We start from the raw sequence: 24,933 nt of genomic DNA, 5'->3' as shown, positions 1-24,933 counted from the left end.
GGTTAGTAGTTGGGTGGGTGACCAGCTGGGAGCTCGACCTGCGTTTGGCTTCTTTCCTTTTGCCTTTTTACTTCGGTTTCGTTGCTGCTTAGCGTTAATGATGCTGTTCAGCACGCTGACGCCACTCTTGCCTCTCGGTACACTAAGGCGCGAATCTGTGGCCACAATAAAATGAAAGGTTCTGTCGTGTGTTTGTCGTTTTTTGGTCTCTCACAGTCGTTTCTCGCGCCTGCCCTCTACATATATGCCCGTTTCCAAGCGTCAGCTTTCGCGTCAGCCGAGCAAAGTCGAGACAAGTCGACACATGGAGACACACGATGCTGTGAAACGAAATCCGGCGACTAGCGCACTGGCTACACGGAGTGAGACGTGGGGCGAAGGAAAACTATTCGTAGCGCGACAGTTCTCAGGTTCGAGGATCGCGTTACGTTACGTGGAATATCCCTAGAAGAAAAATTTACGTTTCGTGCGGTGGCCGGGAGTCGAACCCGGATCAACTGCTTGGGAAGCAACCATGCTGACCGTTACACCACCACCGCCTTGCGCTGCGTTTCACTCACGCCGCGATGTGTCGGCTACCCTCCTGCCACCAGAGGCCGAAGGCGATGACGCTGTAGGCGCTCTACGCCAGGGCGGAGGTGAGCACATCTGAACGCAGTGTGTAGGTGCTGCTAGGGCGATGTAGCGTAACTAGAAGCAGAACTGACATCCATTGAAAAAACTGCCCTTTAATTTACAGCAGCGTGATCAAAGAAATATGTAATGTGACGTACTTACTGACGATCCAGAGACGATTGAGCATATGTGTGCCAGTACAGAAGTAGAAAGCGCGTACGTATCACAGTGTTAAGTTGGTTAGTTTGATTCTCGCCTGGAGCATATCATTAGCTTCCCCTGAGGGTGAAATGCACAGCGTAGCCGTTGCTAGGGAACGGCCTTTTCTTGTCATTCGTTGTTTTCTCTGCGACAATGTAAAAATTGATAGTTGGAGTTCTGCTCGTTCCACTTAAGACAGAAGGCGACGGAAAACAACGGTGTCAGGCGCCATATTTAAGCTCTGGCTCCCGAAAGTGAGGGTGGGGTGCAACCTCACATCTGACAACTCGTCTAAAATACTCTAAAAAAACGTATTTCCTTCACACAAGAAAAAACAAGCACATTTCGCAGTAAGGCTCTGGAGATGTTGCTAGGAACGACAGCAGCAGGTCGTTTGCGCTCACAAGTCAGATTGGCCGAGCGGTCTAAGGCGCCAGATTTAAGCTCTGGTTCCCGAACGGGAGCGTGGGTTCGAACCCCACATCTGACAATGAATTTTAAATATTCCTTAACTGGCCATTTCCTTCGTGCGGGAAAGCAAGTCAATTACGCGCAAACAGGTTCGAGAGATATTATTAGAGACGGCAGTGGTTACGGAGCTTGCCCTGCAAGTCTGATTGCCCGGCGGTCAGAAGGAATGGAAAGCTGTTGGGAGACATGGCTTTCAGCCAGGCGGCCCGGATTCGATTCCCGGTAGCCGAACATTCTTTCGTTTGCTGAGTCTTGGCTATTCTCACGGCGTTTACGTTTTCTTTGTGTTGTGCTTTTTGGGTCCAACGTCAAGAAAGCAAAAGTCAACGAAAACAGATACGTGTTTAAATGACTGGCAGGGCAGTAACGAAGGTGGATGAGCCGGTGGACCGGGTACTGGACTGCTGACGTGGCCCCATTGCATAGGTCGTCAGCTGAGTAGGTTAGAGCGTCGTGGTGTGAACACAAAGGCCATGTATTCGATCGCAGCAAGTGCCATTTAATTTTTCTCTCGTAAAAGACAGTGCTTCCTCCAGCGAGACACTGCCAGGTAAATACCAAGTGATATGCACAAGAAGCAAGATGTCTGCACGTTTGCTGGCGTTGTGGCTAGCGGCCGTAGCACGCTGAGTGCAGCGGTTCTCGGCTGTTCATTGGAGTTAAGAACCGTTGTGTGTGGTTAGTAGTTGGGTGGGTGACCAGCTGGGAGCTCGACCTGCGTTTGGCTTCTTTCCTTTTGCCTTTTTACTTCGGTTTCGTTGCTGCTTAGCGTTAATGATGCTGTTCAGCACGCTGACGCCACTCTTGCCTCTCGGTACACTAAGGCGCGAATCTGTGGCCACAATAAAATGAAAGGTTCTGTCGTGTGTTTGTCGTTTTTTGGTCTCTCACAGTCGTTTCTCGCGCCTGCCCTCTACATATATGCCCGTTTCCAAGCGTCAGCTTTCGCGTCAGCCGAGCAAAGTCGAGACACGATGCTGTGAAACGAAATCCGGCGACTAGCGCACTGGCTACACGGAGTGAGACGTGGGGCGAAGGAAAACTATTCGTAGCGCGACAGTTCTCAGGTTCGAGGATCGCGTTACGTTACGTGGAATATCCCTAGAAGAAAAATTTACGTTTCGTGCGGTGGCCGGGAGTCGAACCCGGATCAACTGCTTGGGAAGCAACCATGCTGACCGTTACACCACCACCGCCTTGCGCTGCGTTTCACTCACGCCGCGATGTGTCGGCTACCCTCCTGCCACCAGAGGCCGAAGGCGATGACGCTGTAGGCGCTCTACGCCAGGGCGGAGGTGAGCACATCTGAACGCAGTGTGTAGGTGCTGCTAGGGCGATGTAGCGTAACTAGAAGCAGAACTGACATCCATTGAAAAAACTGCCCTTTAATTTACAGCAGCGTGATCAAAGAAATATGTAATGTGACGTACTTACTGACGATCCAGAGACGATTGAGCATATGTGTGCCAGTACAGAAGTAGAAAGCGCGTACGTATCACAGTGTTAAGTTGGTTAGTTTGATTCTCGCCTGGAGCATATCATTAGCTTCCCCTGAGGGTGAAATGCACAGCGTAGCCGTTGCTAGGGAACGGCCTTTTCTTGTCATTCGTTGTTTTCTCTGCGACAATGTAAAAATTGATAGTTGGAGTTCTGCTCGTTCCACTTAAGACAGAAGGCGACGGAAAACAACGGTGTCAGGCGCCATATTTAAGCTCTGGCTCCCGAAAGTGAGGGTGGGGTGCAACCTCACATCTGACAACTCGTCTAAAATACTCTAAAAAAACGTATTTCCTTCACACAAGAAAAAACAAGCACATTTCGCAGTAAGGCTCTGGAGATGTTGCTAGGAACGACAGCAGCAGGTCGTTTGCGCTCACAAGTCAGATTGGCCGAGCGGTCTAAGGCGCCAGATTTAAGCTCTGGTTCCCGAACGGGAGCGTGGGTTCGAACCCCACATCTGACAATGAATTTTAAATATTCCTTAACTGGCCATTTCCTTCGTGCGGGAAAGCAAGTCAATTACGCGCAAACAGGTTCGAGAGATATTATTAGAGACGGCAGTGGTTACGGAGCTTGCCCTGCAAGTCTGATTGCCCGGCGGTCAGAAGGAATGGAAAGCTGTTGGGAGACATGGCTTTCAGCCAGGCGGCCCGGATTCGATTCCCGGTAGCCGAACATTCTTTCGTTTGCTGAGTCTTGGCTATTCTCACGGCGTTTACGTTTTCTTTGTGTTGTGCTTTTTGGGTCCAACGTCAAGAAAGCAAAAGTCAACGAAAACAGATACGTGTTTAAATGACTGGCAGGGCAGTAACGAAGGTGGATGAGCCGGTGGACCGGGTACTGGACTGCTGACGTGGCCCCATTGCATAGGTCGTCAGCTGAGTAGGTTAGAGCGTCGTGGTGTGAACACAAAGGCCATGTATTCGATCGCAGCAAGTGCCATTTAATTTTTCTCTCGTAAAAGACAGTGCTTCCTCCAGCGAGACACTGCCAGGTAAATACCAAGTGATATGCACAAGAAGCAAGATGTCTGCACGTTTGCTGGCGTTGTGGCTAGCGGCCGTAGCACGCTGAGTGCAGCGGTTCTCGGCTGTTCATTGGAGTTAAGAACCGTTGTGTGTGGTTAGTAGTTGGGTGGGTGACCAGCTGGGAGCTCGACCTGCGTTTGGCTTCTTTCCTTTTGCCTTTTTACTTCGGTTTCGTTGCTGCTTAGCGTTAATGATGCTGTTCAGCACGCTGACGCCACTCTTGCCTCTCGGTACACTAAGGCGCGAATCTGTGGCCACAATAAAATGAAAGGTTCTGTCGTGTGTTTGTCGTTTTTTGGTCTCTCACAGTCGTTTCTCGCGCCTGCCCTCTACATATATGCCCGTTTCCAAGCGTCAGCTTTCGCGTCAGCCGAGCAAAGTCGAGACACGATGCTGTGAAACGAAATCCGGCGACTAGCGCACTGGCTACACGGAGTGAGACGTGGGGCGAAGGAAAACTATTCGTAGCGCGACAGTTCTCAGGTTCGAGGATCGCGTTACGTTACGTGGAATATCCCTAGAAGAAAAATTTACGTTTCGTGCGGTGGCCGGGAGTCGAACCCGGATCAACTGCTTGGGAAGCAACCATGCTGACCGTTACACCACCACCGCCTTGCGCTGCGTTTCACTCACGCCGCGATGTGTCGGCTACCCTCCTGCCACCAGAGGCCGAAGGCGATGACGCTGTAGGCGCTCTACGCCAGGGCGGAGGTGAGCACATCTGAACGCAGTGTGTAGGTGCTGCTAGGGCGATGTAGCGTAACTAGAAGCAGAACTGACATCCATTGAAAAAACTGCCCTTTAATTTACAGCAGCGTGATCAAAGAAATATGTAATGTGACGTACTTACTGACGATCCAGAGACGATTGAGCATATGTGTGCCAGTACAGAAGTAGAAAGCGCGTACGTATCACAGTGTTAAGTTGGTTAGTTTGATTCTCGCCTGGAGCATATCATTAGCTTCCCCTGAGGGTGAAATGCACAGCGTAGCCGTTGCTAGGGAACGGCCTTTTCTTGTCATTCGTTGTTTTCTCTGCGACAATGTAAAAATTGATAGTTGGAGTTCTGCTCGTTCCACTTAAGACAGAAGGCGACGGAAAACAACGGTGTCAGGCGCCATATTTAAGCTCTGGCTCCCGAAAGTGAGGGTGGGGTGCAACCTCACATCTGACAACTCGTCTAAAATACTCTAAAAAAACGTATTTCCTTCACACAAGAAAAAACAAGCACATTTCGCAGTAAGGCTCTGGAGATGTTGCTAGGAACGACAGCAGCAGGTCGTTTGCGCTCACAAGTCAGATTGGCCGAGCGGTCTAAGGCGCCAGATTTAAGCTCTGGTTCCCGAACGGGAGCGTGGGTTCGAACCCCACATCTGACAATGAATTTTAAATATTCCTTAACTGGCCATTTCCTTCGTGCGGGAAAGCAAGTCAATTACGCGCAAACAGGTTCGAGAGATATTATTAGAGACGGCAGTGGTTACGGAGCTTGCCCTGCAAGTCTGATTGCCCGGCGGTCAGAAGGAATGGAAAGCTGTTGGGAGACATGGCTTTCAGCCAGGCGGCCCGGATTCGATTCCCGGTAGCCGAACATTCTTTCGTTTGCTGAGTCTTGGCTATTCTCACGGCGTTTACGTTTTCTTTGTGTTGTGCTTTTTGGGTCCAACGTCAAGAAAGCAAAAGTCAACGAAAACAGATACGTGTTTAAATGACTGGCAGGGCAGTAACGAAGGTGGATGAGCCGGTGGACCGGGTACTGGACTGCTGACGTGGCCCCATTGCATAGGTCGTCAGCTGAGTAGGTTAGAGCGTCGTGGTGTGAACACAAAGGCCATGTATTCGATCGCAGCAAGTGCCATTTAATTTTTCTCTCGTAAAAGACAGTGCTTCCTCCAGCGAGACACTGCCAGGTAAATACCAAGTGATATGCACAAGAAGCAAGATGTCTGCACGTTTGCTGGCGTTGTGGCTAGCGGCCGTAGCACGCTGAGTGCAGCGGTTCTCGGCTGTTCATTGGAGTTAAGAACCGTTGTGTGTGGTTAGTAGTTGGGTGGGTGACCAGCTGGGAGCTCGACCTGCGTTTGGCTTCTTTCCTTTTGCCTTTTTACTTCGGTTTCGTTGCTGCTTAGCGTTAATGATGCTGTTCAGCACGCTGACGCCACTCTTGCCTCTCGGTACACTAAGGCGCGAATCTGTGGCCACAATAAAATGAAAGGTTCTGTCGTGTGTTTGTCGTTTTTTGGTCTCTCACAGTCGTTTCTCGCGCCTGCCCTCTACATATATGCCCGTTTCCAAGCGTCAGCTTTCGCGTCAGCCGAGCAAAGTCGAGACACGATGCTGTGAAACGAAATCCGGCGACTAGCGCACTGGCTACACGGAGTGAGACGTGGGGCGAAGGAAAACTATTCGTAGCGCGACAGTTCTCAGGTTCGAGGATCGCGTTACGTTACGTGGAATATCCCTAGAAGAAAAATTTACGTTTCGTGCGGTGGCCGGGAGTCGAACCCGGATCAACTGCTTGGGAAGCAACCATGCTGACCGTTACACCACCACCGCCTTGCGCTGCGTTTCACTCACGCCGCGATGTGTCGGCTACCCTCCTGCCACCAGAGGCCGAAGGCGATGACGCTGTAGGCGCTCTACGCCAGGGCGGAGGTGAGCACATCTGAACGCAGTGTGTAGGTGCTGCTAGGGCGATGTAGCGTAACTAGAAGCAGAACTGACATCCATTGAAAAAACTGCCCTTTAATTTACAGCAGCGTGATCAAAGAAATATGTAATGTGACGTACTTACTGACGATCCAGAGACGATTGAGCATATGTGTGCCAGTACAGAAGTAGAAAGCGCGTACGTATCACAGTGTTAAGTTGGTTAGTTTGATTCTCGCCTGGAGCATATCATTAGCTTCCCCTGAGGGTGAAATGCACAGCGTAGCCGTTGCTAGGGAACGGCCTTTTCTTGTCATTCGTTGTTTTCTCTGCGACAATGTAAAAATTGATAGTTGGAGTTCTGCTCGTTCCACTTAAGACAGAAGGCGACGGAAAACAACGGTGTCAGGCGCCATATTTAAGCTCTGGCTCCCGAAAGTGAGGGTGGGGTGCAACCTCACATCTGACAACTCGTCTAAAATACTCTAAAAAAACGTATTTCCTTCACACAAGAAAAAACAAGCACATTTCGCAGTAAGGCTCTGGAGATGTTGCTAGGAACGACAGCAGCAGGTCGTTTGCGCTCACAAGTCAGATTGGCCGAGCGGTCTAAGGCGCCAGATTTAAGCTCTGGTTCCCGAACGGGAGCGTGGGTTCGAACCCCACATCTGACAATGAATTTTAAATATTCCTTAACTGGCCATTTCCTTCGTGCGGGAAAGCAAGTCAATTACGCGCAAACAGGTTCGAGAGATATTATTAGAGACGGCAGTGGTTACGGAGCTTGCCCTGCAAGTCTGATTGCCCGGCGGTCAGAAGGAATGGAAAGCTGTTGGGAGACATGGCTTTCAGCCAGGCGGCCCGGATTCGATTCCCGGTAGCCGAACATTCTTTCGTTTGCTGAGTCTTGGCTATTCTCACGGCGTTTACGTTTTCTTTGTGTTGTGCTTTTTGGGTCCAACGTCAAGAAAGCAAAAGTCAACGAAAACAGATACGTGTTTAAATGACTGGCAGGGCAGTAACGAAGGTGGATGAGCCGGTGGACCGGGTACTGGACTGCTGACGTGGCCCCATTGCATAGGTCGTCAGCTGAGTAGGTTAGAGCGTCGTGGTGTGAACACAAAGGCCATGTATTCGATCGCAGCAAGTGCCATTTAATTTTTCTCTCGTAAAAGACAGTGCTTCCTCCAGCGAGACACTGCCAGGTAAATACCAAGTGATATGCACAAGAAGCAAGATGTCTGCACGTTTGCTGGCGTTGTGGCTAGCGGCCGTAGCACGCTGAGTGCAGCGGTTCTCGGCTGTTCATTGGAGTTAAGAACCGTTGTGTGTGGTTAGTAGTTGGGTGGGTGACCAGCTGGGAGCTCGACCTGCGTTTGGCTTCTTTCCTTTTGCCTTTTTACTTCGGTTTCGTTGCTGCTTAGCGTTAATGATGCTGTTCAGCACGCTGACGCCACTCTTGCCTCTCGGTACACTAAGGCGCGAATCTGTGGCCACAATAAAATGAAAGGTTCTGTCGTGTGTTTGTCGTTTTTTGGTCTCTCACAGTCGTTTCTCGCGCCTGCCCTCTACATATATGCCCGTTTCCAAGCGTCAGCTTTCGCGTCAGCCGAGCAAAGTCGAGACAAGTCGACACATGGAGACACACGATGCTGTGAAACGAAATCCGGCGACTAGCGCACTGGCTACACGGAGTGAGACGTGGGGCGAAGGAAAACTATTCGTAGCGCGACAGTTCTCAGGTTCGAGGATCGCGTTACGTTACGTGGAATATCCCTAGAAGAAAAATTTACGTTTCGTGCGGTGGCCGGGAGTCGAACCCGGATCAACTGCTTGGGAAGCAACCATGCTGACCGTTACACCACCACCGCCTTGCGCTGCGTTTCACTCACGCCGCGATGTGTCGGCTACCCTCCTGCCACCAGAGGCCGAAGGCGATGACGCTGTAGGCGCTCTACGCCAGGGCGGAGGTGAGCACATCTGAACGCAGTGTGTAGGTGCTGCTAGGGCGATGTAGCGTAACTAGAAGCAGAACTGACATCCATTGAAAAAACTGCCCTTTAATTTACAGCAGCGTGATCAAAGAAATATGTAATGTGACGTACTTACTGACGATCCAGAGACGATTGAGCATATGTGTGCCAGTACAGAAGTAGAAAGCGCGTACGTATCACAGTGTTAAGTTGGTTAGTTTGATTCTCGCCTGGAGCATATCATTAGCTTCCCCTGAGGGTGAAATGCACAGCGTAGCCGTTGCTAGGGAACGGCCTTTTCTTGTCATTCGTTGTTTTCTCTGCGACAATGTAAAAATTGATAGTTGGAGTTCTGCTCGTTCCACTTAAGACAGAAGGCGACGGAAAACAACGGTGTCAGGCGCCATATTTAAGCTCTGGCTCCCGAAAGTGAGGGTGGGGTGCAACCTCACATCTGACAACTCGTCTAAAATACTCTAAAAAAACGTATTTCCTTCACACAAGAAAAAACAAGCACATTTCGCAGTAAGGCTCTGGAGATGTTGCTAGGAACGACAGCAGCAGGTCGTTTGCGCTCACAAGTCAGATTGGCCGAGCGGTCTAAGGCGCCAGATTTAAGCTCTGGTTCCCGAACGGGAGCGTGGGTTCGAGCCCCACATCTGACAATGAATTTTAAATATTCCTTAACTGGCCATTTCCTTCGTGCGGGAAAGCAAGTCAATTACGCGCAAACAGGTTCGAGAGATATTATTAGAGACGGCAGTGGTTACGGAGCTTGCCCTGCAAGTCTGATTGCCCGGCGGTCAGAAGGAATGGAAAGCTGTTGGGAGACATGGCTTTCAGCCAGGCGGCCCGGATTCGATTCCCGGTAGCCGAACATTCTTTCGTTTGCTGAGTCTTGGCTATTCTCACGGCGTTTACGTTTTCTTTGTGTTGTGCTTTTTGGGTCCAACGTCAAGAAAGCAAAAGTCAACGAAAACAGATACGTGTTTAAATGACTGGCAGGGCAGTAACGAAGGTGGATGAGCCGGTGGACCGGGTACTGGACTGCTGACGTGGCCCCATTGCATAGGTCGTCAGCTGAGTAGGTTAGAGCGTCGTGGTGTGAACACAAAGGCCATGTATTCGATCGCAGCAAGTGCCATTTAATTTTTCTCTCGTAAAAGACAGTGCTTCCTCCAGCGAGACACTGCCAGGTAAATACCAAGTGATATGCACAAGAAGCAAGATGTCTGCACGTTTGCTGGCGTTGTGGCTAGCGGCCGTAGCACGCTGAGTGCAGCGGTTCTCGGCTGTTCATTGGAGTTAAGAACCGTTGTGTGTGGTTAGTAGTTGGGTGGGTGACCAGCTGGGAGCTCGACCTGCGTTTGGCTTCTTTCCTTTTGCCTTTTTACTTCGGTTTCGTTGCTGCTTAGCGTTAATGATGCTGTTCAGCACGCTGACGCCACTCTTGCCTCTCGGTACACTAAGGCGCGAATCTGTGGCCACAATAAAATGAAAGGTTCTGTCGTGTGTTTGTCGTTTTTTGGTCTCTCACAGTCGTTTCTCGCGCCTGCCCTCTACATATATGCCCGTTTCCAAGCGTCAGCTTTCGCGTCAGCCGAGCAAAGTCGAGACACGATGCTGTGAAACGAAATCCGGCGACTAGCGCACTGGCTACACGGAGTGAGACGTGGGGCGAAGGAAAACTATTCGTAGCGCGACAGTTCTCAGGTTCGAGGATCGCGTTACGTTACGTGGAATATCCCTAGAAGAAAAATTTACGTTTCGTGCGGTGGCCGGGAGTCGAACCCGGATCAACTGCTTGGGAAGCAACCATGCTGACCGTTACACCACCACCGCCTTGCGCTGCGTTTCACTCACGCCGCGATGTGTCGGCTACCCTCCTGCCACCAGAGGCCGAAGGCGATGACGCTGTAGGCGCTCTACGCCAGGGCGGAGGTGAGCACATCTGAACGCAGTGTGTAGGTGCTGCTAGGGCGATGTAGCGTAACTAGAAGCAGAACTGACATCCATTGAAAAAACTGCCCTTTAATTTACAGCAGCGTGATCAAAGAAATATGTAATGTGACGTACTTACTGACGATCCAGAGACGATTGAGCATATGTGTGCCAGTACAGAAGTAGAAAGCGCGTACGTATCACAGTGTTAAGTTGGTTAGTTTGATTCTCGCCTGGAGCATATCATTAGCTTCCCCTGAGGGTGAAATGCACAGCGTAGCCGTTGCTAGGGAACGGCCTTTTCTTGTCATTCGTTGTTTTCTCTGCGACAATGTAAAAATTGATAGTTGGAGTTCTGCTCGTTCCACTTAAGACAGAAGGCGACGGAAAACAACGGTGTCAGGCGCCATATTTAAGCTCTGGCTCCCGAAAGTGAGGGTGGGGTGCAACCTCACATCTGACAACTCGTCTAAAATACTCTAAAAAAACGTATTTCCTTCACACAAGAAAAAACAAGCACATTTCGCAGTAAGGCTCTGGAGATGTTGCTAGGAACGACAGCAGCAGGTCGTTTGCGCTCACAAGTCAGATTGGCCGAGCGGTCTAAGGCGCCAGATTTAAGCTCTGGTTCCCGAACGGGAGCGTGGGTTCGAACCCCACATCTGACAATGAATTTTAAATATTCCTTAACTGGCCATTTCCTTCGTGCGGGAAAGCAAGTCAATTACGCGCAAACAGGTTCGAGAGATATTATTAGAGACGGCAGTGGTTACGGAGCTTGCCCTGCAAGTCTGATTGCCCGGCGGTCAGAAGGAATGGAAAGCTGTTGGGAGACATGGCTTTCAGCCAGGCGGCCCGGATTCGATTCCCGGTAGCCGAACATTCTTTCGTTTGCTGAGTCTTGGCTATTCTCACGGCGTTTACGTTTTCTTTGTGTTGTGCTTTTTGGGTCCAACGTCAAGAAAGCAAAAGTCAACGAAAACAGATACGTGTTTAAATGACTGGCAGGGCAGTAACGAAGGTGGATGAGCCGGTGGACCGGGTACTGGACTGCTGACGTGGCCCCATTGCATAGGTCGTCAGCTGAGTAGGTTAGAGCGTCGTGGTGTGAACACAAAGGCCATGTATTCGATCGCAGCAAGTGCCATTTAATTTTTCTCTCGTAAAAGACAGTGCTTCCTCCAGCGAGACACTGCCAGGTAAATACCAAGTGATATGCACAAGAAGCAAGATGTCTGCACGTTTGCTGGCGTTGTGGCTAGCGGCCGTAGCACGCTGAGTGCAGCGGTTCTCGGCTGTTCATTGGAGTTAAGAACCGTTGTGTGTGGTTAGTAGTTGGGTGGGTGACCAGCTGGGAGCTCGACCTGCGTTTGGCTTCTTTCCTTTTGCCTTTTTACTTCGGTTTCGTTGCTGCTTAGCGTTAATGATGCTGTTCAGCACGCTGACGCCACTCTTGCCTCTCGGTACACTAAGGCGCGAATCTGTGGCCACAATAAAATGAAAGGTTCTGTCGTGTGTTTGTCGTTTTTTGGTCTCTCACAGTCGTTTCTCGCGCCTGCCCTCTACATATATGCCCGTTTCCAAGCGTCAGCTTTCGCGTCAGCCGAGCAAAGTCGAGACAAGTCGACACATGGAGACACACGATGCTGTGAAACGAAATCCGGCGACTAGCGCACTGGCTACACGGAGTGAGACGTGGGGCGAAGGAAAACTATTCGTAGCGCGACAGTTCTCAGGTTCGAGGATCGCGTTACGTTACGTGGAATATCCCTAGAAGAAAAATTTACGTTTCGTGCGGTGGCCGGGAGTCGAACCCGGATCAACTGCTTGGGAAGCAACCATGCTGACCGTTACACCACCACCGCCTTGCGCTGCGTTTCACTCACGCCGCGATGTGTCGGCTACCCTCCTGCCACCAGAGGCCGAAGGCGATGACGCTGTAGGCGCTCTACGCCAGGGCGGAGGTGAGCACATCTGAACGCAGTGTGTAGGTGCTGCTAGGGCGATGTAGCGTAACTAGAAGCAGAACTGACATCCATTGAAAAAACTGCCCTTTAATTTACAGCAGCGTGATCAAAGAAATATGTAATGTGACGTACTTACTGACGATCCAGAGACGATTGAGCATATGTGTGCCAGTACAGAAGTAGAAAGCGCGTACGTATCACAGTGTTAAGTTGGTTAGTTTGATTCTCGCCTGGAGCATATCATTAGCTTCCCCTGAGGGTGAAATGCACAGCGTAGCCGTTGCTAGGGAACGGCCTTTTCTTGTCATTCGTTGTTTTCTCTGCGACAATGTAAAAATTGATAGTTGGAGTTCTGCTCGTTCCACTTAAGACAGAAGGCGACGGAAAACAACGGTGTCAGGCGCCATATTTAAGCTCTGGCTCCCGAAAGTGAGGGTGGGGTGCAACCTCACATCTGACAACTCGTCTAAAATACTCTAAAAAAACGTATTTCCTTCACACAAGAAAAAACAAGCACATTTCGCAGTAAGGCTCTGGAGATGTTGCTAGGAACGACAGCAGCAGGTCGTTTGCGCTCACAAGTCAGATTGGCCGAGCGGTCTAAGGCGCCAGATTTAAGCTCTGGTTCCCGAACGGGAGCGTGGGTTCGAACCCCACATCTGACAATGAATTTTAAATATTCCTTAACTGGCCATTTCCTTCGTGCGGGAAAGCAAGTCAATTACGCGCAAACAGGTTCGAGAGATATTATTAGAGACGGCAGTGGTTACGGAGCTTGCCCTGCAAGTCTGATTGCCCGGCGGTCAGAAGGAATGGAAAGCTGTTGGGAGACATGGCTTTCAGCCAGGCGGCCCGGATTCGATTCCCGGTAGCCGAACATTCTTTCGTTTGCTGAGTCTTGGCTATTCTCACGGCGTTTACGTTTTCTTTGTGTTGTGCTTTTTGGGTCCAACGTCAAGAAAGCAAAAGTCAACGAAAACAGATACGTGTTTAAATGACTGGCAGGGCAGTAACGAAGGTGGATGAGCCGGTGGACCGGGTACTGGACTGCTGACGTGGCCCCATTGCATAGGTCGTCAGCTGAGTAGGTTAGAGCGTCGTGGTGTGAACACAAAGGCCATGTATTCGATCGCAGCAAGTGCCATTTAATTTTTCTCTCGTAAAAGACAGTGCTTCCTCCAGCGAGACACTGCCAGGTAAATACCAAGTGATATGCACAAGAAGCAAGATGTCTGCACGTTTGGTGGCGTTGTGGCTAGCGGCCGTAGCACGCTGAGTGCAGCGGTTCTCGGCTGTTCATTGGAGTTAAGAACCGTTGTGTGTGGTTAGTAGTTGGGTGGGTGACCAGCTGGGAGCTCGACCTGCGTTTGGCTTCTTTCCTTTTGCCTTTTTACTTCGGTTTCGTTGCTGCTTAGCGTTAATGATGCTGTTCAGCACGCTGACGCCACTCTTGCCTCTCGGTACACTAAGGCGCGAATCTGTGGCCACAATAAAATGAAAGGTTCTGTCGTGTGTTTGTCGTTTTTTGGTCTCTCACAGTCGTTTCTCGCGCCTGCCCTCTACATATATGCCCGTTTCCAAGCGTCAGCTTTCGCGTCAGCCGAGCAAAGTCGAGACAAGTCGACACATGGAGACACACGATGCTGTGAAACGAAATCCGGCGACTAGCGCACTGGCTACACGGAGTGAGACGTGGGGCGAAGGAAAACTATTCGTAGCGCGACAGTTCTCAGGTTCGAGGATCGCGTTACGTTACGTGGAATATCCCTAGAAGAAAAATTTACGTTTCGTGCGGTGGCCGGGAGTCGAACCCGGATCAACTGCTTGGGAAGCAACCATGCTGACCGTTACACCACCACCGCCTTGCGCTGCGTTTCACTCACGCCGCGATGTGTCGGCTACCCTCCTGCCACCAGAGGCCGAAGGCGATGACGCTGTAGGCGCTCTACGCCAGGGCGGAGGTGAGCACATCTGAACGCAGTGTGTAGGTGCTGCTAGGGCGATGTAGCGTAACTAGAAGCAGAACTGACATCCATTGAAAAAACTGCCCTTTAATTTACAGCAGCGTGATCAAAGAAATATGTAATGTGACGTACTTACTGACGATCCAGAGACGATTGAGCATATGTGTGCCAGTACAGAAGTAGAAAGCGCGTACGTATCACAGTGTTAAGTTGGTTAGTTTGATTCTCGCCTGGAGCATATCATTAGCTTCCCCTGAGGGTGAAATGCACAGCGTAGCCGTTGCTAGGGAACGGCCTTTTCTTGTCATTCGTTGTTTTCTCTGCGACAATGTAAAAATTGATAGTTGGAGTTCTGCTCGTTCCACTTAAGACAGAAGGCGACGGAAAACAACGGTGTCAGGCGCCATATTTAAGCTCTGGCTCCCGAAAGTGAGGGTGGGGTGCAACCTCACATCTGACAACTCGTCTAAAATACTCTAAAAAAACGTATTTCCTTCACACAAGAAAAAACAAGCACATTTCGCAGTAAGGCTCTGGAGATGTTGCTAGGAACGACAGCAGCAGGTCGTTTGCGCTCACAAGTCAGATTGGCCGAGCGGTCTAAGGCGCCAGATTTAAGCTCTGGTTCCCGAACGGGAGCGTGGGTTCGAACCCCACATCTGACAATGAATTTTAAATATTCCTTAACTGGCCATTTCCTTCGTGCGGGAAAGCAAGTCAATTACGCGCAAACAGGTTCGAGAGATATTATTAGAGACGGCAGTGGTTACGGAGCTTGCCCTGCAAGTCTGATTGCCCGGCGGTCAGAAGGAATGGAAAGCTGTTGGGAGACATGGCTTTCAGCCAGGCGGCCCGGATTCGATTCCCGGTAGCCGAACATTCTTTCGTTTGCTGAGTCTTGGCTATTCTCACGGCGTTTACGTTTTCTTTGTGTTGTGCTTTTTGGGTCCAACGTCAAGAAAGCAAAAGTCAACGAAAACAGATACGTGTTTAAATGACTGGCAGGGCAGTAACGAAGGTGGATGAGCCGGTGGACCGGGTACTGGACTGCTGACGTGGCCCCATTGCATAGGTCGTCAGCTGAGTAGGTTAGAGCGTCGTGGTGTGAACACAAAGGCCATGTATTCGATCGCAGCAAGTGCCATTTAATTTTTCTCTCGTAAAAGACAGTGCTTCCTCCAGCGAGACACTGCCAGGTAAATACCAAGTGATATGCACAAGAAGCAAGATGTCTGCACGTTTGCTGGCGTTGTGGCTAGCGGCCGTAGCACGCTGAGTGCAGCGGTTCTCGGCTGTTCATTGGAGTTAAGAACCGTTGTGTGTGGTTAGTAGTTGGGTGGGTGACCAGCTGGGAGCTCGACCTGCGTTTGGCTTCTTTCCTTTTGCCTTTTTACTTCGGTTTCGTTGCTGCTTAGCGTTAATGATGCTGTTCAGCACGCTGACGCCACTCTTGCCTCTCGGTACACTAAGGCGCGAATCTGTGGCCACAATAAAATGAAAGGTTCTGTCGTGTGTTTGTCGTTTTTTGGTCTCTCACAGTCGTTTCTCGCGCCTGCCCTCTACATATATGCCCGTTTCCAAGCGTCAGCTTTCGCGTCAGCCGAGCAAAGTCGAGACAAGTCGACACATGGAGACACACGATGCTGTGAAACGAAATCCGGCGACTAGCGCACTGGCTACACGGAGTGAGACGTGGGGCGAAGGAAAACTATTCGTAGCGCGACAGTTCTCAGGTTCGAGGATCGCGTTACGTTACGTGGAATATCCCTAGAAGAAAAATTTACGTTTCGTGCGGTGGCCGGGAGTCGAACCCGGATCAACTGCTTGGGAAGCAACCATGCTGACCGTTACACCACCACCGCCTTGCGCTGCGTTTCACTCACGCCGCGATGTGTCGGCTACCCTCCTGCCACCAGAGGCCGAAGGCGATGACGCTGTAGGCGCTCTACGCCAGGGCGGAGGTGAGCACATCTGAACGCAGTGTGTAGGTGCTGCTAGGGCGATGTAGCGTAACTAGAAGCAGAACTGACATCCATTGAAAAAACTGCCCTTTAATTTACAGCAGCGTGATCAAAGAAATATGTAATGTGACGTACTTACTGACGATCCAGAGACGATTGAGCATATGTGTGCCAGTACAGAAGTAGAAAGCGCGTACGTATCACAGTGTTAAGTTGGTTAGTTTGATTCTCGCCTGGAGCATATCATTAGCTTCCCCTGAGGGTGAAATGCACAGCGTAGCCGTTGCTAGGGAACGGCCTTTTCTTGTCATTCGTTGTTTTCTCTGCGACAATGTAAAAATTGATAGTTGGAGTTCTGCTCGTTCCACTTAAGACAGAAGGCGACGGAAAACAACGGTGTCAGGCGCCATATTTAAGCTCTGGCTCCCGAAAGTGAGGGTGGGGTGCAACCTCACATCTGACAACTCGTCTAAAATACTCTAAAAAAACGTATTTCCTTCACACAAGAAAAAACAAGCACATTTCGCAGTAAGGCTCTGGAGATGTTGCTAGGAACGACAGCAGCAGGTCGTTTGCGCTCACAAGTCAGATTGGCCGAGCGGTCTAAGGCGCCAGATTTAAGCTCTGGTTCCCGAACGGGAGCGTGGGTTCGAACCCCACATCTGACAATGAATTTTAAATATTCCTTAACTGGCCATTTCCTTCGTGCGGGAAAGCAAGTCAATTACGCGCAAACAGGTTCGAGAGATATTATTAGAGACGGCAGTGGTTACGGAGCTTGCCCTGCAAGTCTGATTGCCCGGCGGTCAGAAGGAATGGAAAGCTGTTGGGAGACATGGCTTTCAGCCAGGCGGCCCGGATTCGATTCCCGGTAGCCGAACATTCTTTCGTTTGCTGAGTCTTGGCTATTCTCACGGCGTTTACGTTTTCTTTGTGTTGTGCTTTTTGGGTCCAACGTCAAGAAAGCAAAAGTCAACGAAAACAGATACGTGTTTAAATGACTGGCAGGGCAGTAACGAAGGTGGATGAGCCGGTGGACCGGGTACTGGACTGCTGACGTGGCCCCATTGCATAGGTCGTCAGCTGAGTAGGTTAGAGCGTCGTGGTGTGAACACAAAGGCCATGTATTCGATCGCAGCAAGTGCCATTTAATTTTTCTCTCGTAAAAGACAGTGCTTCCTCCAGCGAGACACTGCCAGGTAAATACCAAGTGATATGCACAAGAAGCAAGATGTCTGCACGTTTGCTGGCGTTGTGGCTAGCGGCCGTAGCACGCTGAGTGCAGCGGTTCTCGGCTGTTCATTGGAGTTAAGAACCGTTGTGTGTGGTTAGTAGTTGGGTGGGTGACCAGCTGGGAGCTCGACCTGCGTTTGGCTTCTTTCCTTTTGCCTTTTTACTTCGGTTTCGTTGCTGCTTAGCGTTAATGATGCTGTTCAGCACGCTGACGCCACTCTTGCCTCTCGGTACACTAAGGCGCGAATCTGTGGCCACAATAAAATGAAAGGTTCTGTCGTGTGTTTGTCGTTTTTTGGTCTCTCACAGTCGTTTCTCGCGCCTGCCCTCTACATATATGCCCGTTTCCAAGCGTCAGCTTTCGCGTCAGCCGAGCAAAGTCGAGACAAGTCGACACATGGAGACACACGATGCTGTGAAACGAAATCCGGCGACTAGCGCACTGGCTACACGGAGTGAGACGTGGGGCGAAGGAAAACTATTCGTAGCGCGACAGTTCTCAGGTTCGAGGATCGCGTTACGTTACGTGGAATATCCCTAGAAGAAAAATTTACGTTTCGTGCGGTGGCCGGGAGTCGAACCCGGATCAACTGCTTGGGAAGCAACCATGCTGACCGTTACACCACCACCGCCTTGCGCTGCGTTTCACTCACGCCGCGATGTGTCGGCTACCCTCCTGCCACCAGAGGCCGAAGGCGATGACGCTGTAGGCGCTCTACGCCAGGGCGGAGGTGAGCACATCTGAACGCAGTGTGTAGGTGCTGCTAGGGCGATGTAGCGTAACTAGAAGCAGAACTGACATCCATTGAAAAAACTGCCCTTTAATTTACAGCAGCGTGATCAAAGAAATATGTAATGTGACGTACTTACTGACGATCCAGAGACGATTGAGCATATGTGTGCCAGTACAGAAGTAGAAAGCGCGTACGTATCACAGTGTTAAGTTGGTTAGTTTGATTCTCGCCTGGAGCATATCATTAGCTTCCCCTGAGGGTGAAATGCACAGCGTAGCCGTTGCTAGGGAACGGCCTTTTCTTGTCATTCGTTGTTTTCTCTGCGACAATGTAAAAATTGATAGTTGGAGTTCTGCTCGTTCCACTTAAGACAGAAGGCGACGGAAAACAACGGTGTCAGGCGCCATATTTAAGCTCTGGCTCCCGAAAGTGAGGGTGGGGTGCAACCTCACATCTGACAACTCGTCTAAAATACTCTAAAAAAACGTATTTCCTTCACACAAGAAAAAACAAGCACATTTCGCAGTAAGGCTCTGGAGATGTTGCTAGGAACGACAGCAGCAGGTCGTTTGCGCTCACAAGTCAGATTGGCCGAGCGGTCTAAGGCGCCAGATTTAAGCTCTGGTTCCCGAACGGGAGCGTGGGTTCGAACCCCACATCTGACAATGAATTTTAAATATTCCTTAACTGGCCATTTCCTTCGTGCGGGAAAGCAAGTCAATTACGCGCAAACAGGTTCGAGAGATATTATTAGAGACGGCAGTGGTTACGGAGCTTGCCCTGCAAGTCTGATTGCCCGGCGGTCAGAAGGAATGGAAAGCTGTTGGGAGACATGGCTTTCAGCCAGGCGGCCCGGATTCGATTCCCGGTAGCCGAACATTCTTTCGTTTGCTGAGTCTTGGCTATTCTCACGGCGTTTACGTTTTCTTTGTGTTGTGCTTTTTGGGTCCAACGTCAAGAAAGCAAAAGTCAACGAAAACAGATACGTGTTTAAATGACTGGCAGGGCAGTAACGAAGGTGGATGAGCCGGTGGACCGGGTACTGGACTGCTGACGTGGCCCCATTGCATAGGTCGTCAGCTGAGTAGGTTAGAGCGTCGTGGTGTGAACACAAAGGCCATGTATTCGATCGCAGCAAGTGCCATTTAATTTTTCTCTCGTAAAAGACAGTGCTTCCTCCAGCGAGACACTGCCAGGTAAATACCAAGTGATATGCACAAGAAGCAAGATGTCTGCACGTTTGCTGGCGTTGTGGCTAGCGGCCGTAGCACGCTGAGTGCAGCGGTTCTCGGCTGTTCATTGGAGTTAAGAACCGTTGTGTGTGGTTAGTAGTTGGGTGGGTGACCAGCTGGGAGCTCGACCTGCGTTTGGCTTCTTTCCTTTTGCCTTTTTACTTCGGTTTCGTTGCTGCTTAGCGTTAATGATGCTGTTCAGCACGCTGACGCCACTCTTGCCTCTCGGTACACTAAGGCGCGAATCTGTGGCCACAATAAAATGAAAGGTTCTGTCGTGTGTTTGTCGTTTTTTGGTCTCTCACAGTCGTTTCTCGCGCCTGCCCTCTACATATATGCCCGTTTCCAAGCGTCAGCTTTCGCGTCAGCCGAGCAAAGTCGAGACAAGTCGACACATGGAGACACACGATGCTGTGAAACGAAATCCGGCGACTAGCGCACTGGCTACACGGAGTGAGACGTGGGGCGAAGGAAAACTATTCGTAGCGCGACAGTTCTCAGGTTCGAGGATCGCGTTACGTTACGTGGAATATCCCTAGAAGAAAAATTTACGTTTCGTGCGGTGGCCGGGAGTCGAACCCGGATCAACTGCTTGGGAAGCAACCATGCTGACCGTTACACCACCACCGCCTTGCGCTGCGTTTCACTCACGCCGCGATGTGTCGGCTACCCTCCTGCCACCAGAGGCCGAAGGCGATGACGCTGTAGGCGCTCTACGCCAGGGCGGAGGTGAGCACATCTGAACGCAGTGTGTAGGTGCTGCTAGGGCGATGTAGCGTAACTAGAAGCAGAACTGACATCCATTGAAAAAACTGCCCTTTAATTTACAGCAGCGTGATCAAAGAAATATGTAATGTGACGTACTTACTGACGATCCAGAGACGATTGAGCATATGTGTGCCAGTACAGAAGTAGAAAGCGCGTACGTATCACAGTGTTAAGTTGGTTAGTTTGATTCTCGCCTGGAGCATATCATTAGCTTCCCCTGAGGGTGAAATGCACAGCGTAGCCGTTGCTAGGGAACGGCCTTTTCTTGTCATTCGTTGTTTTCTCTGCGACAATGTAAAAATTGATAGTTGGAGTTCTGCTCGTTCCACTTAAGACAGAAGGCGACGGAAAACAACGGTGTCAGGCGCCATATTTAAGCTCTGGCTCCCGAAAGTGAGGGTGGGGTGCAACCTCACATCTGACAACTCGTCTAAAATACTCTAAAAAAACGTATTTCCTTCACACAAGAAAAAACAAGCACATTTCGCAGTAAGGCTCTGGAGATGTTGCTAGGAACGACAGCAGCAGGTCGTTTGCGCTCACAAGTCAGATTGGCCGAGCGGTCTAAGGCGCCAGATTTAAGCTCTGGTTCCCGAACGGGAGCGTGGGTTCGAACCCCACATCTGACAATGAATTTTAAATATTCCTTAACTGGCCATTTCCTTCGTGCGGGAAAGCAAGTCAATTACGCGCAAACAGGTTCGAGAGATATTATTAGAGACGGCAGTGGTTACGGAGCTTGCCCTGCAAGTCTGATTGCCCGGCGGTCAGAAGGAATGGAAAGCTGTTGGGAGACATGGCTTTCAGCCAGGCGGCCCGGATTCGATTCCCGGTAGCCGAACATTCTTTCGTTTGCTGAGTCTTGGCTATTCTCACGGCGTTTACGTTTTCTTTGTGTTGTGCTTTTTGGGTCCAACGTCAAGAAAGCAAAAGTCAACGAAAACAGATACGTGTTTAAATGACTGGCAGGGCAGTAACGAAGGTGGATGAGCCGGTGGACCGGGTACTGGACTGCTGACGTGGCCCCATTGCATAGGTCGTCAGCTGAGTAGGTTAGAGCGTCGTGGTGTGAACACAAAGGCCATGTATTCGATCGCAGCAAGTGCCATTTAATTTTTCTCTCGTAAAAGACAGTGCTTCCTCCAGCGAGACACTGCCAGGTAAATACCAAGTGATATGCACAAGAAGCAAGATGTCTGCACGTTTGCTGGCGTTGTGGCTAGCGGCCGTAGCACGCTGAGTGCAGCGGTTCTCGGCTGTTCATTGGAGTTAAGAACCGTTGTGTGTGGTTAGTAGTTGGGTGGGTGACCAGCTGGGAGCTCGACCTGCGTTTGGCTTCTTTCCTTTTGCCTTTTTACTTCGGTTTCGTTGCTGCTTAGCGTTAATGATGCTGTTCAGCACGCTGACGCCACTCTTGCCTCTCGGTACACTAAGGCGCGAATCTGTGGCCACAATAAAATGAAAGGTTCTGTCGTGTGTTTGTCGTTTTTTGGTCTCTCACAGTCGTTTCTCGCGCCTGCCCTCTACATATATGCCCGTTTCCAAGCGTCAGCTTTCGCGTCAGCCGAGCAAAGTCGAGACAAGTCGACACATGGAGACACACGATGCTGTGAAACGAAATCCGGCGACTAGCGCACTGGCTACACGGAGTGAGACGTGGGGCGAAGGAAAACTATTCGTAGCGCGACAGTTCTCAGGTTCGAGGATCGCGTTACGTTACGTGGAATATCCCTAGAAGAAAAATTTACGTTTCGTGCGGTGGCCGGGAGTCGAACCCGGATCAACTGCTTGGGAAGCAACCATGCTGACCGTTACACCACCACCGCCTTGCGCTGCGTTTCACTCACGCCGCGATGTGTCGGCTACCCTCCTGCCACCAGAGGCCGAAGGCGATGACGCTGTAGGCGCTCTACGCCAGGGCGGAGGTGAGCACATCTGAACGCAGTGTGTAGGTGCTGCTAGGGCGATGTAGCGTAACTAGAAGCAGAACTGACATCCATTGAAAAAACTGCCCTTTAATTTACAGCAGCGTGATCAAAGAAATATGTAATGTGACGTACTTACTGACGATCCAGAGACGATTGAGCATATGTGTGCCAGTACAGAAGTAGAAAGCGCGTACGTATCACAGTGTTAAGTTGGTTAGTTTGATTCTCGCCTGGAGCATATCATTAGCTTCCCCTGAGGGTGAAATGCACAGCGTAGCCGTTGCTAGGGAACGGCCTTTTCTTGTCATTCGTTGTTTTCTCTGCGACAATGTAAAAATTGATAGTTGGAGTTCTGCTCGTTCCACTTAAGACAGAAGGCGACGGAAAACAACGGTGTCAGGCGCCATATTTAAGCTCTGGCTCCCGAAAGTGAGGGTGGGGTGCAACCTCACATCTGACAACTCGTCTAAAATACTCTAAAAAAACGTATTTCCTTCACACAAGAAAAAACAAGCACATTTCGCAGTAAGGCTCTGGAGATGTTGCTAGGAACGACAGCAGCAGGTCGTTTGCGCTCACAAGTCAGATTGGCCGAGCGGTCTAAGGTGCCAGATTTAAGCTCTGGTTCCCGAACGGGAGCGTGGGTTCGAACCCCACATCTGACAATGAATTTTAAATATTCCTTAACTGGCCATTTCCTTCGTGCGGGAAAGCAAGTCAATTACGCGCAAACAGGTTCGAGAGATATTATTAGAGACGGCAGTGGTTACGGAGCTTGCCCTGCAAGTCTGATTGCCCGGCGGTCAGAAGGAATGGAAAGCTGTTGGGAGACATGGCTTTCAGCCAGGCGGCCCGGATTCGATTCCCGGTAGCCGAACATTCTTTCGTTTGCTGAGTCTTGGCTATTCTCACGGCGTTTACGTTTTCTTTGTGTTGTGCTTTTTGGGTCCAACGTCAAGAAAGCAAAAGTCAACGAAAACAGATACGTGTTTAAATGACTGGCAGGGCAGTAACGAAGGTGGATGAGCCGGTGGACCGGGTACTGGACTGCTGACGTGGCCCCATTGCATAGGTCGTCAGCTGAGTAGGTTAGAGCGTCGTGGTGTGAACACAAAGGCCATGTATTCGATCGCAGCAAGTGCCATTTAATTTTTCTCTCGTAAAAGACAGTGCTTCCTCCAGCGAGACACTGCCAGGTAAATACCAAGTGATATGCACAAGAAGCAAGATGTCTGCACGTTTGCTGGCGTTGTGGCTAGCGGCCGTAGCACGCTGAGTGCAGCGGTTCTCGGCTGTTCATTGGAGTTAAGAACCGTTGTGTGTGGTTAGTAGTTGGGTGGGTGACCAGCTGGGAGCTCGACCTGCGTTTGGCTTCTTTCCTTTTGCCTTTTTACTTCGGTTTCGTTGCTGCTTAGCGTTAATGATGCTGTTCAGCACGCTGACGCCACTCTTGCCTCTCGGTACACTAAGGCGCGAATCTGTGGCCACAATAAAATGAAAGGTTCTGTCGTGTGTTTGTCGTTTTTTGGTCTCTCACAGTCGTTTCTCGCGCCTGCCCTCTACATATATGCCCGTTTCCAAGCGTCAGCTTTCGCGTCAGCCGAGCAAAGTCGAGACAAGTCGACACATGGAGACACACGATGCTGTGAAACGAAATCCGGCGACTAGCGCACTGGCTACACGGAGTGAGACGTGGGGCGAAGGAAAACTATTCGTAGCGCGACAGTTCTCAGGTTCGAGGATCGCGTTACGTTACGTGGAATATCCCTAGAAGAAAAATTTACGTTTCGTGCGGTGGCCGGGAGTCGAACCCGGATCAACTGCTTGGGAAGCAACCATGCTGACCGTTACACCACCACCGCCTTGCGCTGCGTTTCACTCACGCCGCGATGTGTCGGCTACCCTCCTGCCACCAGAGGCCGAAGGCGATGACGCTGTAGGCGCTCTACGCCAGGGCGGAGGTGAGCACATCTGAACGCAGTGTGTAGGTGCTGCTAGGGCGATGTAGCGTAACTAGAAGCAGAACTGACATCCATTGAAAAAACTGCCCTTTAATTTACAGCAGCGTGATCAAAGAAATATGTAATGTGACGTACTTACTGACGATCCAGAGACGATTGAGCATATGTGTGCCAGTACAGAAGTAGAAAGCGCGTACGTATCACAGTGTTAAGTTGGTTAGTTTGATTCTCGCCTGGAGCATATCATTAGCTTCCCCTGAGGGTGAAATGCACAGCGTAGCCGTTGCTAGGGAACGGCCTTTTCTTGTCATTCGTTGTTTTCTCTGCGACAATGTAAAAATTGATAGTTGGAGTTCTGCTCGTTCCACTTAAGACAGAAGGCGACGGAAAACAACGGTGTCAGGCGCCATATTTAAGCTCTGGCTCCCGAAAGTGAGGGTGGGGTGCAACCTCACATCTGACAACTCGTCTAAAATACTCTAAAAAAAACGTATTTCCTTCACACAAGAAAAAACAAGCACATTTCGCAGTAAGGCTCTGGAGATGTTGCTAGGAACGACAGCAGCAGGTCGTTTGCGCTCACAAGTCAGATTGGCCGAGCGGTCTAAGGCGCCAGATTTAAGCTCTGGTTCCCGAACGGGAGCGTGGGTTCGAACCCCACATCTGACAATGAATTTTAAATATTCCTTAACTGGCCATTTCCTTCGTGCGGGAAAGCAAGTCAATTACGCGCAAACAGGTTCGAGAGATATTATTAGAGACGGCAGTGGTTACGGAGCTTGCCCTGCAAGTCTGATTGCCCGGCGG

At 50.5% G+C, this 24,933-nt stretch overlaps 26 non-coding genes across 26 annotated transcripts; 13 read left to right on the top strand and 13 right to left on the bottom strand.

The window, feature by feature from the left end:
• Positions 1 to 467: 467 nt before the first annotated feature.
• On the bottom strand, positions 468 to 539 carry Trnag-ccc (transfer RNA glycine (anticodon CCC)). The gene has a single exon. It is a non-coding gene; the product is annotated as a tRNA-Gly (tRNA).
• A 683-nt stretch (positions 540 to 1,222) lies between these two features.
• Positions 1,223 to 1,306, top strand: Trnal-uaa (transfer RNA leucine (anticodon UAA)). Its single transcript has one exon. It is a non-coding gene; the product is annotated as a tRNA-Leu (tRNA).
• A 1,105-nt stretch (positions 1,307 to 2,411) lies between these two features.
• Trnag-ccc (transfer RNA glycine (anticodon CCC)) lies at positions 2,412 to 2,483 on the bottom strand. The gene has a single exon. It is a non-coding gene; the product is annotated as a tRNA-Gly (tRNA).
• Positions 2,484 to 3,166: 683 nt separating this feature from the next.
• On the top strand, positions 3,167 to 3,250 carry Trnal-uaa (transfer RNA leucine (anticodon UAA)). Its single transcript has one exon. It is a non-coding gene; the product is annotated as a tRNA-Leu (tRNA).
• A 1,105-nt stretch (positions 3,251 to 4,355) lies between these two features.
• Positions 4,356 to 4,427, bottom strand: Trnag-ccc (transfer RNA glycine (anticodon CCC)). The gene has a single exon. It is a non-coding gene; the product is annotated as a tRNA-Gly (tRNA).
• Positions 4,428 to 5,110: 683 nt separating this feature from the next.
• Trnal-uaa (transfer RNA leucine (anticodon UAA)) lies at positions 5,111 to 5,194 on the top strand. Its single transcript has one exon. It is a non-coding gene; the product is annotated as a tRNA-Leu (tRNA).
• A 1,105-nt stretch (positions 5,195 to 6,299) lies between these two features.
• On the bottom strand, positions 6,300 to 6,371 carry Trnag-ccc (transfer RNA glycine (anticodon CCC)). Its single transcript has one exon. It is a non-coding gene; the product is annotated as a tRNA-Gly (tRNA).
• A 683-nt stretch (positions 6,372 to 7,054) lies between these two features.
• On the top strand, positions 7,055 to 7,138 carry Trnal-uaa (transfer RNA leucine (anticodon UAA)). Its single transcript has one exon. It is a non-coding gene; the product is annotated as a tRNA-Leu (tRNA).
• Positions 7,139 to 8,263: 1,125 nt separating this feature from the next.
• Trnag-ccc (transfer RNA glycine (anticodon CCC)) lies at positions 8,264 to 8,335 on the bottom strand. The gene has a single exon. It is a non-coding gene; the product is annotated as a tRNA-Gly (tRNA).
• A 683-nt stretch (positions 8,336 to 9,018) lies between these two features.
• Positions 9,019 to 9,102, top strand: Trnal-uaa (transfer RNA leucine (anticodon UAA)). The gene has a single exon. It is a non-coding gene; the product is annotated as a tRNA-Leu (tRNA).
• A 1,105-nt stretch (positions 9,103 to 10,207) lies between these two features.
• Trnag-ccc (transfer RNA glycine (anticodon CCC)) lies at positions 10,208 to 10,279 on the bottom strand. The gene has a single exon. It is a non-coding gene; the product is annotated as a tRNA-Gly (tRNA).
• Positions 10,280 to 10,962: 683 nt separating this feature from the next.
• On the top strand, positions 10,963 to 11,046 carry Trnal-uaa (transfer RNA leucine (anticodon UAA)). Its single transcript has one exon. It is a non-coding gene; the product is annotated as a tRNA-Leu (tRNA).
• Positions 11,047 to 12,171: 1,125 nt separating this feature from the next.
• Positions 12,172 to 12,243, bottom strand: Trnag-ccc (transfer RNA glycine (anticodon CCC)). Its single transcript has one exon. It is a non-coding gene; the product is annotated as a tRNA-Gly (tRNA).
• Positions 12,244 to 12,926: 683 nt separating this feature from the next.
• Positions 12,927 to 13,010, top strand: Trnal-uaa (transfer RNA leucine (anticodon UAA)). Its single transcript has one exon. It is a non-coding gene; the product is annotated as a tRNA-Leu (tRNA).
• Positions 13,011 to 14,135: 1,125 nt separating this feature from the next.
• Trnag-ccc (transfer RNA glycine (anticodon CCC)) lies at positions 14,136 to 14,207 on the bottom strand. Its single transcript has one exon. It is a non-coding gene; the product is annotated as a tRNA-Gly (tRNA).
• A 683-nt stretch (positions 14,208 to 14,890) lies between these two features.
• Trnal-uaa (transfer RNA leucine (anticodon UAA)) lies at positions 14,891 to 14,974 on the top strand. Its single transcript has one exon. It is a non-coding gene; the product is annotated as a tRNA-Leu (tRNA).
• Positions 14,975 to 16,099: 1,125 nt separating this feature from the next.
• Trnag-ccc (transfer RNA glycine (anticodon CCC)) lies at positions 16,100 to 16,171 on the bottom strand. The gene has a single exon. It is a non-coding gene; the product is annotated as a tRNA-Gly (tRNA).
• A 683-nt stretch (positions 16,172 to 16,854) lies between these two features.
• Positions 16,855 to 16,938, top strand: Trnal-uaa (transfer RNA leucine (anticodon UAA)). Its single transcript has one exon. It is a non-coding gene; the product is annotated as a tRNA-Leu (tRNA).
• Positions 16,939 to 18,063: 1,125 nt separating this feature from the next.
• Trnag-ccc (transfer RNA glycine (anticodon CCC)) lies at positions 18,064 to 18,135 on the bottom strand. Its single transcript has one exon. It is a non-coding gene; the product is annotated as a tRNA-Gly (tRNA).
• A 683-nt stretch (positions 18,136 to 18,818) lies between these two features.
• On the top strand, positions 18,819 to 18,902 carry Trnal-uaa (transfer RNA leucine (anticodon UAA)). Its single transcript has one exon. It is a non-coding gene; the product is annotated as a tRNA-Leu (tRNA).
• A 1,125-nt stretch (positions 18,903 to 20,027) lies between these two features.
• Trnag-ccc (transfer RNA glycine (anticodon CCC)) lies at positions 20,028 to 20,099 on the bottom strand. The gene has a single exon. It is a non-coding gene; the product is annotated as a tRNA-Gly (tRNA).
• Positions 20,100 to 20,782: 683 nt separating this feature from the next.
• Positions 20,783 to 20,866, top strand: Trnal-uaa (transfer RNA leucine (anticodon UAA)). Its single transcript has one exon. It is a non-coding gene; the product is annotated as a tRNA-Leu (tRNA).
• A 1,125-nt stretch (positions 20,867 to 21,991) lies between these two features.
• On the bottom strand, positions 21,992 to 22,063 carry Trnag-ccc (transfer RNA glycine (anticodon CCC)). Its single transcript has one exon. It is a non-coding gene; the product is annotated as a tRNA-Gly (tRNA).
• A 683-nt stretch (positions 22,064 to 22,746) lies between these two features.
• Trnal-uaa (transfer RNA leucine (anticodon UAA)) lies at positions 22,747 to 22,830 on the top strand. Its single transcript has one exon. It is a non-coding gene; the product is annotated as a tRNA-Leu (tRNA).
• Positions 22,831 to 23,955: 1,125 nt separating this feature from the next.
• Positions 23,956 to 24,027, bottom strand: Trnag-ccc (transfer RNA glycine (anticodon CCC)). Its single transcript has one exon. It is a non-coding gene; the product is annotated as a tRNA-Gly (tRNA).
• Positions 24,028 to 24,711: 684 nt separating this feature from the next.
• Trnal-uaa (transfer RNA leucine (anticodon UAA)) lies at positions 24,712 to 24,795 on the top strand. The gene has a single exon. It is a non-coding gene; the product is annotated as a tRNA-Leu (tRNA).
• Positions 24,796 to 24,933: the final 138 nt, after the last annotated feature.

The sequence above is a fragment of the Schistocerca nitens genome, unplaced genomic scaffold, assembly GCF_023898315.1.
Source record: "Schistocerca nitens isolate TAMUIC-IGC-003100 unplaced genomic scaffold, iqSchNite1.1 HiC_scaffold_14, whole genome shotgun sequence".
NCBI lineage: Eukaryota > Metazoa > Arthropoda > Insecta > Orthoptera > Acrididae > Schistocerca > Schistocerca nitens.
The sequence above is the reverse complement of the archived record's forward strand: the minus strand, read 5'-3'. Positions and strand labels throughout refer to the sequence as shown.